The sequence below is a fragment of the Hemitrygon akajei genome, chromosome 4 (assembly GCF_048418815.1).
Source record: "Hemitrygon akajei chromosome 4, sHemAka1.3, whole genome shotgun sequence".
NCBI classification, from domain to species: Eukaryota; Metazoa; Chordata; class Chondrichthyes; order Myliobatiformes; family Dasyatidae; genus Hemitrygon; species Hemitrygon akajei.
In genome coordinates this window covers 58,127,903-58,137,113 of record NC_133127.1, presented here as the reverse complement: position 1 = coordinate 58,137,113, position 9,211 = coordinate 58,127,903, and the positions used below count along the sequence as shown (strand labels likewise).

Below are 9,211 nucleotides of genomic sequence, written 5' to 3'. Positions count from 1 at the left end.
TCAATAATTAGTGCAAAGGGGAGTCTTTGTGCTAAAAGAAATAGATCAACACATTACACTTTCTCCCCCTTTAGACTAACATAGCATAAAACTGTATATATAACAAAACATTCTATTTCCCTTTAACAGATTATATTCAAATAAACATGCTTTCAAATTAACAGTCTGTAACTAGCTTCACTATACTAAAGATTCAGTCTTTTGGGTGGCGCTCTGTTTCTTTTAGGATAGCGATTCTGGACCTGTGGAGTGCATCAGGTATGACATGTGTATCCTCAAAGACAGCTTCCTCTGTTGCTGTTGGTGACATGATCATCACTGAGAGGTAAGTCCGGTGATTGTAATGTGTCCATCTAGTTGGATGCTGTCGACTCAGGTGTGTTCTTCAGTTGAGCATCCAGTAACTGGTCCACATGATGTCTCCATGTATGCTCTCCAACATCCACTAGGATTTCCTCAAAGCTCCTTGCTGCTTCACTTGGCAACTGACTGAACTGTTTATTTTGCAATTCCCTCTGGAGGTCAGGTTTCAGGAGGTCTACGTGAGATCTCGGATTCCTGCTCATGAACAGCATTGCTGGTGTTTGATTTGTCATCACATGAACAGAGTTCCGATATGCAAACAGGAAGTTGTCCACCTTGTGCTGTAGAGAAATTTCCTCCTTGTCCATCGCTTTAATGGACATCTTGAAGGTTTGGACAAACCTTTCAGCTAACCCATTCATTGCTGGGTGGTGAAGAGCTGACTTGAAATGCCTGATGCTATTTTGTTTCATGAATAGTCTGAAATCTTCTGATGTGTAATGTGGTCTGTTGAATCTCAGGTAATTTGTTCAGGTAAGCCATTTCTGGAGAAGATAGTCCTTGGAGTGGAAACTGTCTTTTCTGATGTGGTTGACTTCATTGGTATGACCTCAGGGCACTTCAAACGAGCATTCACATCAATCAGAAACATGGAGTTCATGAATGACCCAGCAAAACCAATATGTCCTCTTTGCCATGGTGAGAACAGCCACTCCCATGGGTATAAAGGTGCCTGTAGGGTTCCATTTTGAACTTTGTGGCATCCCAAACATCTTTTGGTCAAGTCTTCAATCAGTCTATCTATTCCTGGCCACCTCACGTTGCTCCAGGCAAGACTCTTCATCTTGACCATATCCACGTGTCCTTCATGCAGATGCTCTAACACTCTGTTGCACAGTTTAGAGGAAGCCACAACATGTGATTCCTATATCAGGGTGTTTTGACATACAGACTGGTCTTATCTCATTGAAAACTCTGGAAACATATGATTAGCATGTGCTGGCCATCCTTGCATGGTGACCTCATAGGCTTTTGACAATGTCGGGTCATTCCTAGTTTCTCTGTATATTTCGTGATTTGTTACTGGCAACTGGTCCACCGATGCAGTGTGGAACATTCTGCTGGGTTACAGAATAAAGATTTTTCTTCTACATTCATCAGCATTGCTGTGTTGTCTGGTACTCGTGAGCTCTATGTCATGAGAGTGGGCATTAGCAACAGTGCACAACATTGTAACCATGAGATTGAAAATGGACACAAGGAGTTGGTTATCTGTCACTAGAGTAAACTTCTGTCCGTAGAGTTAATGGTGGAACTTCTTTACTCCCCATGCTAGACAAAGGTTTCAGTAGTTGTTTTCTGTGCCCATCAGTGATCTTGAAGAAAACGTAATCTGATGTTCAGATCCATCTTTTATAGTGTGTGACAAAACGGCTCCAATGCCATAATCGGATGCAATGCACGCCAGTGATGGACAGAGATGGGTCATAATGGCTGAGCAGTTCATCTGATGTTATTAATCTCTTATTTTCCTTGACTGCAATTTCACATCTTTCTGACCACTCCCACTTTGCTCTTGTCTGCAATAAGGTGTTCAGTGGATGCAGCACAGTGGCAATGTTTGGGAGAAACTTGTGGTAGTGGTTTACAAGGCCCAAGTATGACCTGAGTTGTCATATTTTCCGGTTTGTGTAGTATAACACTGCTTCAGTCTTGTGACTTATGTAAGCCATGCTTGTCAACAACATGTCCACAGTATGAGATTTCATTCTTGAAAAGTTCACATTTGTCTCTCTCTGCACACAGACCATACTCTCTCATCCTAGTAAGCACTTTACTAAGGTTCTGGAGGTGCTCTTCATCATTTTTGCCAGTCAGAATGATGTCATCAAGGTAACATTGTGTTCCTGCTATATCTTGAAGCACTTGGTCCATTGCTCTTTGCCAAATTGCTGGAGCTGAAGTGATGCCAAAGATGAGATGGTCATACTGGAACATGCCCTTGTGAGTGTTGATTGTGAGCAACTTCCTGCTTGACTCATCAATCACCATTTGCAGATAGGCTTATGATAAGTCAATCTTTGAAAACCTCTCCCTGTCTGTCAAAGATGCAAAACTTCTTTCTATACATAACAGGGGATACTGCACAGTGTGGAGCACTGTGTGCCAATCTAGTTGGATTTTTCTTAACCATTCACATCCGATAAATGCTGGCCCTCCACTTTTATACACATAATGCTCTAGCTGCTGTGTTTTGCTTCTGTACCTCACATCTATTTTCAGTCTGCCTTTAGGAGACACATTTTTGCCTATGTAGGTCCTTTAGCTTCACCAATGCCTTTTCTAAAAGTAGCTTAGAAAACCATCTGTTGTAGTCAGTCTCTAAAAGCTATCGACAAAGCTGTATTCAGCTCTATTTTCAGCAGGCACATCTGTTGTGATCCATATGATTTTGCAATCTGCTTCAGTAAAGCTATATAGTTCTAGGCATGACATCTTTGGCAGATTCTGTGTTGTCTGATCCAGTTTCACATTCAGTAACTTTATAAATTTGTTTAGTTTTGTGTCTGAAACTTTTTTTCCTGTGTGGTTTTTGTTTTTGTGCTTTTTGTCTGATTTTCACACTCTTTCTATGTGGGCATGTCTATGACACTTCTTGTAATCTTTTTCTTTGAACTGACAGTCATTTGCATCGTGGAAGGATTTGCCATATCAATAAAATTATTGGCTTTTTGCACCATTCAGAGACATGTGTGTTTCACATTCTGAACTCTTTTTCTATAATTAAGCTGCATCCTTTGCTCCTGTCTGTAATGATATTGCAATGGTCAATGTTTGTTCTAATGTTAGGTCTCTTTCTGACAGTAGCCTCTTTTGAGAGCATTGATTATGCATGCCACATACAAGCCTGTCCCTAAATGCATCAGAAAGTCCATCTCTGAAGTCACAATACTGCAAAAGTTTGTGCAGTTCTGCAATGTATTCAGAAATGCTTTCATCTATTGACTGGTTCCTCTTGTAAAATCTAAATCTCTCAGCTAGTACCAGCGGTTTAGGGTCAAGTGATTTTGTAAAGTTGTAACATTTGTTGAACATCTTGCTTGCTGTCTTTGCAGGGGTAACTGTGTTGCATAAGAGTCTCTATGTTTTTGCACCCATTAAGCTAAAAAGCATAAGGGCTTTCTTTTGCTCTTCCATGTTGTTCAACCCTCTCGGTACATGACTCCCAGCTTTCATTAGCACTATGAAATTACTGAAAATACGATGATGAAGCTGTTCTTCATCCCTGTCATGTTTGCATTATTTGCACCTGAAGTGTTAAGCACTAGAAACTACTATTAATCATATACAAAATAAATGCATTTGCAACCTAACATTTTTAACCTAGAATTTAATTATATCTTAGAATATTTATGTCATAGCCCTCAGTGATTATTTGTTTATTGGCTGTCTCATTTGCCTTGGTTTAAATTATATTATGCTAATGAGGGAAATTCTTCACATAAAATTGGAAGAATATATACAGGTACTCCTTCAGAGTGTGCCCATTCTGACTGTAGAATCTTCCTTACGCCTGCTACTGTGAAGGAGACTGCCATGGTTTGTTTATGTGGGTATTAATGACCCAGAGTCAGAATGGTTACAACATAGGACATTCAACCCATCACATCTCTGCAGGCTCTTTATACTGCAAAGTCCCATTTCCCCACTTAAATAAAATCAATTATTTTCCTTCAAGTGCCTATCCAATGTCTTATTGACTTTTGCCTCGGCCAAACACTAGAGGCAGTAAGTTCCATTCATAATTACTCTCTTTATTAAAAACTGTGTATGATTGTTTCTCTATATTCTGCCCATCCAACAAAAACCTTCATATCCTGTCAATAATATTACCAACTTTCAGTACTCCTATTTTTTTTAAGTACCTTCTACTTTTCTTTACCGAGGGTGTTCAGAACACTACCTCACTATTTTGCTATCTTTCAGCACTATTTATTTATTTTTTCTATTTCTTATTGCAATTTATAGTATTTCTTATGTATGGCACTCTACTGCTGCCAGCGAACAACAATTTCACAATGTATGTCAGAGATAATAAACTTGATTCAGATTCTGTAAGGTTTTAGAAATGAGATGCTGAGACAGTTATCAGTCCATCAGGTATTAAGCAATCCAGTATCTGGAACCTAAAATGAGAAATAATTCTAATTTGAAGTTGAATAGTGTTGTGCCACATAACCATGTTTCTAGTCCAATCTTTCTGAAAAATAAAACACCATTGGAAAACCAGGGACAGAGCCAAATCTACAATTTTCATTCTGGATCCTAGAGTGTCTGATGTGCTGACAAACCGAGGATGTGGACATGTGCAGTGCTGATGCAAGTTGAATGCTTAGATATTAGAAGCTCATTTTTTGCAGTGCAAGCTACTACCATCATGCCAACCAAGCTTTCCTCAGCACGACTTAAAGGAGATCTTTGGTAGCTGACCTTAAGCTGGTGGTGAGAAAGCAAAGCATTTTGTTTCACATTGAGTAATTAATTCACTTCACTCAGTTCCCATTCCGCATCCTCCCTTACTTCACACACTGGCAAACCTCAGTCGTCACGTCAAAGGTTGTGATGCAACCTGAACACTAAATATACTCGCAGATCCTTGACCAGTACTTGCCCATATACCTTCATCTGCTGATGAACCCACCATCCTGATGACTCATACCCCATCTGCCAAATGCACCACTCGTTTACCCCACCAACCTCACTGATTTCTAGCAGTCAACTCTTACCTAAAGCTAGTACCAACCAGCCATTTCCTCAGTGCATCTACAGGTCAACTAGTACCTATTGCCTGTTCACCCCAGGTGAAATAGATCATTATGTAGACAGAAAAATAGATCTGCATGAAGAGCTGAGGGTGGGGGTGGGGGGAGAACATCTGGACTGCTGCTACTTATCTTTGAGACAATAGCTGAGAGGCATCAAGAGGACATGACAGGATTTGAACGAAGAAACTGATATGCTTGAATATGTTGATATTAAGAAAGAGGATGCACTAGAACTTATTGAAAAATTGTTATTATGAATAAGTCCCTAGACAGGGTTGCTAAGGGAAGTGAGGGAAGAGATTGCTGCATATTTGATGATGACTTTTTTTGTCCTCACTGGCCACAGGTGTAGTACCAGACAATTGGAGGGTGGCAAACTTTATTCCTTTGTTCAAGAAAGGGAGTAGGAATAATCCTTGGATTTATAAACTAGTCAGTCTTACTTACTGGTGGGGTAATTGTTGAGAATTCTTAGAGACAGGAATTACAAGTATTTCAAGAAGCATAATTTGATTAGGGTTGCTTTGTGAAGGCCAGATTATGCCCCACAACCTGATTGAATACTTTGAGGAAGTGATAAAGAACACTGATAAAGGTAGAGCAGTGGATGTGGTGTATATGGATTTTAGTGAGGCATCTGATAAGGTTCCCCATGGTAGGCTCTTTTAGAATGTTAGGATGCACGGAATCTGGTGAAACCTGGCTGTGTGGATACAGAATGGGCTTGCTCATAGAAGGCAGAGGGTGCATTCTGCCTGGAGGTCAGTGACCAATGATATTCCACTGGGATATATTTTGGGACCGCACTGCTCTTTGAAATTTTTATTAATGACTTGGATAAAGAAGTGAAAGGGTGGGTTAGTAAATTTGTAGATAACATGAAGGTTGGTGCAGTTATGGATACCTTGAAAAGTTGTTGTAGATTGCCATGGACCATTGATAGGATGCAGAGCTGGGCTGAGAAGTGGCAGATGGAATTCAACATGGAAATGTGTGAAGTTATTCATTTTGGAAGGTCAATGTTGAAGTAGTATACAGGGTTAAAGACAGGATTCTTGGCAGTGTTTGGGGAAAAGAGGGATCTATGCCCACAGATTCTTCAAGGTTGCTGTCAAATTGAAAGGGTTGCTAAGAAGCTAAATGCTGTCAGGGGATTGAGTTCAAGAGTCAAGAGGTAATGTTGCAGATATATAAAACCCTGGTTAAACCACACTTGAAATGTTGTGTTCAGTTCTGGTCACCTCATAACAGGAAGGAAGTGGAAGCTTTCAAGAGGGTGCAGAGTGCTCTTTGGACGTGAGGTCATGTTTTATTAAGATAGATTGAGAAGCTAGAACTTTCCTCTTTGGAGTGAAGGAGAATAATAGAGGTGTACAAGATAAAAGGAGGCATAGATAGAGTGGAAAACCAGAGACTTTTTCCCCAGGCCAGAAATTGCTAATACAAGATTATTGAAGGAAAGTATAGGAGGAATGTCAGAGGTAAGCTCTTTAAACAGAGAATGCTGGGTGCATTGAATGCCCTGACAGAGGTGGTGGTAGAGGCAGATACATTAGGGGAATTTAAGAAACTCTTAGGTCGGCAGGTGGATGATAGAATAATAGAGATTTATGTAAGTGGAAAGGGTTTTATTGTTCCTTATGTAGGATAATTGGCCGGCACAACAACATGTGATGAAGGCCCTGTACTATACTGTAATGTTCTATGTTCTATGTTCTATGACTTGGATTAAAATACAGTTAAAATGTTAGAGATACATGAGGGCATTGACCCAAAAGTTTCTTTACTGTCTTTTAATGACATCAAATTATATTCAATGTCCCCTTATGATGTTGCATAAGGATAGATGGCTTCCATCATAGGGCATGATGTTGGGTTTGCGCATGGAACACAAAGCTTTGCCTGGCTTTCTCCATTGAACTATTATGGTTCTTGCAACTGCCAGCAAAGTTCAAAGTAAATTTATTATCAAAGTACATGTGTGTCGCCAGATACAACCCTGAGGCTCATTTTCTGGTAGGCATTTAGACTGACTGGTGCAAAGACTGTCTCCAGCTCTTGAGCATAAAATTCTAATACCCTTCGTGCTGTCATTCTTTTCTTTCTTGGTTTCATGGCCATCTGGGGAAGAAGAATTTCAAAGTTCTATACTCTGATAATAAATGCGCCTTTGAACCTTTGAATAGGGGTATGGCAACAGTGTTTATTGACTTTGTTATATTTTCAGTATTGAGCTCTGCTTTGCAGGTTTTGTTAAGCCTTGAAATATTCTCACATTTGTATATGGTGTCATATATGTATTTTGATAATAAGCTACAGAAGAATGTTCCTAATTTAGGACTCAATACTCCATTGCTAGGATGGGTTGGGAGCTTGCTCTGATGTAGGCAGAGGGAAATGGAAAAGCTTACAAATATTTGCAACTGGCTTGTTAGTTGTGTTGTGAGGCCACAGAATCCCTCCAGAGTTACAGCAATGTGCTCTTTGCTGGATATTTATTGCAATTCCTCTGTAAAGACCCAAGTGCCTATATTTGGGGAAGTCAAATGCAAACAAATATCTCTGCTCACTATGCCAGATCCTGTACACTGAAGAAGTTGAAATTCTTCTTCCTGAAGATGGAAGAAACTTTTAGATAGGTACATGGAGCTTAGTAAAATAGAGGGCTATAGTTAAGTCTAGAAATTTCTAAGGTCGGGACATGTTAAGCACAATTTTGTGGGCCAAAGGGTCTGTATTGTGCTGTAGGTTTTCTATGTTTCTATGGTGAACTCAATTAAGAAACTAATTGTAGGTCATTATAGACTCCAACAGCAGTAGTTTGGAATAATTCTAAAGCCAACAGGCTGAAAGTGACTGTAAAATCTCCCTCCATAAACAATTCCAGGTTCACACTTCTGAGTTTATATCTGAGGTCACAGGAGATCACAGATCTTCATGGGGAAAGAGTATTAAGTATTGATCCTTTAAATATCACAGCTTCAGGCAAAGTACATTTAGTGAAACATGGTTGTTATGAAGACTTGGTCTAATATTGCATGGAAAAGTCTCTGAAAACTAGTTCGTCCACACCAACCAAGATGCCCATCTAAGCAAGAAGCATTTGCCTGTGTTTGGCCCACATTCCTCTAAACCTTTCCAATCCATGAATCCTGTTAAAGTGTCTTTTAAATGCTGTTATTGTAACTGCCTCAACCACTTCTGTGAGTATATAATAACTACAATTTTCAGACCTGTAAGGTTGAAAATAACACGACATAAAAATCTTGCATGTTGCCTGACTTTTCACATCAACTGGGGGATTTACACCAGAAACAAAAAGTACCAGGGGAAACAAAATATCAGGTGTCACATTTCTCAATTGGATGCTAACATACCCAGAATGATGCACGATATTGTTTTGCTCCAGTTTAAACCAATTTTAATTTGTACAGCTCCATTTGTTTGGGGTTGGGGAAAAATAAATCTCAGGCCTTTAACTCATTTGTAGGTGATCAAGGAACACACACAGAAATAGTGGAGGAACTCAGTCGGTTGGGCAGCCTCTATTCATTTCCCTTCATTGTTGCTGCCTGACCTGCAGAGTTCCTCCAACAATTTGTGTGTGGCATCTGCAGGATCTCCTGTGTCACAGCAATATTATAACTTCCCTTTATTTATGCATTTTTTTAAAAATCTCATCTATGAATAAATATGGAATTTGACAAAGAGGAAAACTTACCAACAAACCAGATGGAAACCTTTTCCCTTTGCAAAGTACATTTTGATTACTTCTGGGAGTAAAATCATCTTTGTTGTGGTCTCATCAAAAACAAGGTGTTTGAGATGTCATGTAATTTGAAAAAAGCCATGGCAAATATTGTTTCATGAGAGCGACTGCAAGAACAATAACAAGCTGAAGTTTCTATTTAATCATAGATCTCATTAATTTTTAATGGCAACAGTTGTGAAAGTCAGCGGCACATTTCAAAGTAATTTCTCTCAAGATCAAATCATCAGTAGGAAGAGACTAATAAATGAAAACCAGTGCCTCCAGAGAAAATGGGAAGGAACGTAGGGATTTTCATGCACTGTCAATGTGT

The 9,211-nt window shown here is 39.5% G+C and overlaps 1 long non-coding RNA gene across 1 annotated transcript in view; it reads left to right on the top strand.

The window, feature by feature from the left end:
* Window positions 1-225: 225 nt before the first annotated feature.
* LOC140725913 (uncharacterized) overlaps window positions 226-9,211 on the top strand; it is a 32,408-nt gene continuing 23,422 nt past the window's right edge. Inside the window, exon 1 of the long non-coding RNA XR_012098511.1 lies at window positions 226-325. This is a non-coding gene — a long non-coding RNA (uncharacterized lncRNA). The remainder of the gene's footprint in view (window positions 326-9,211) is intronic.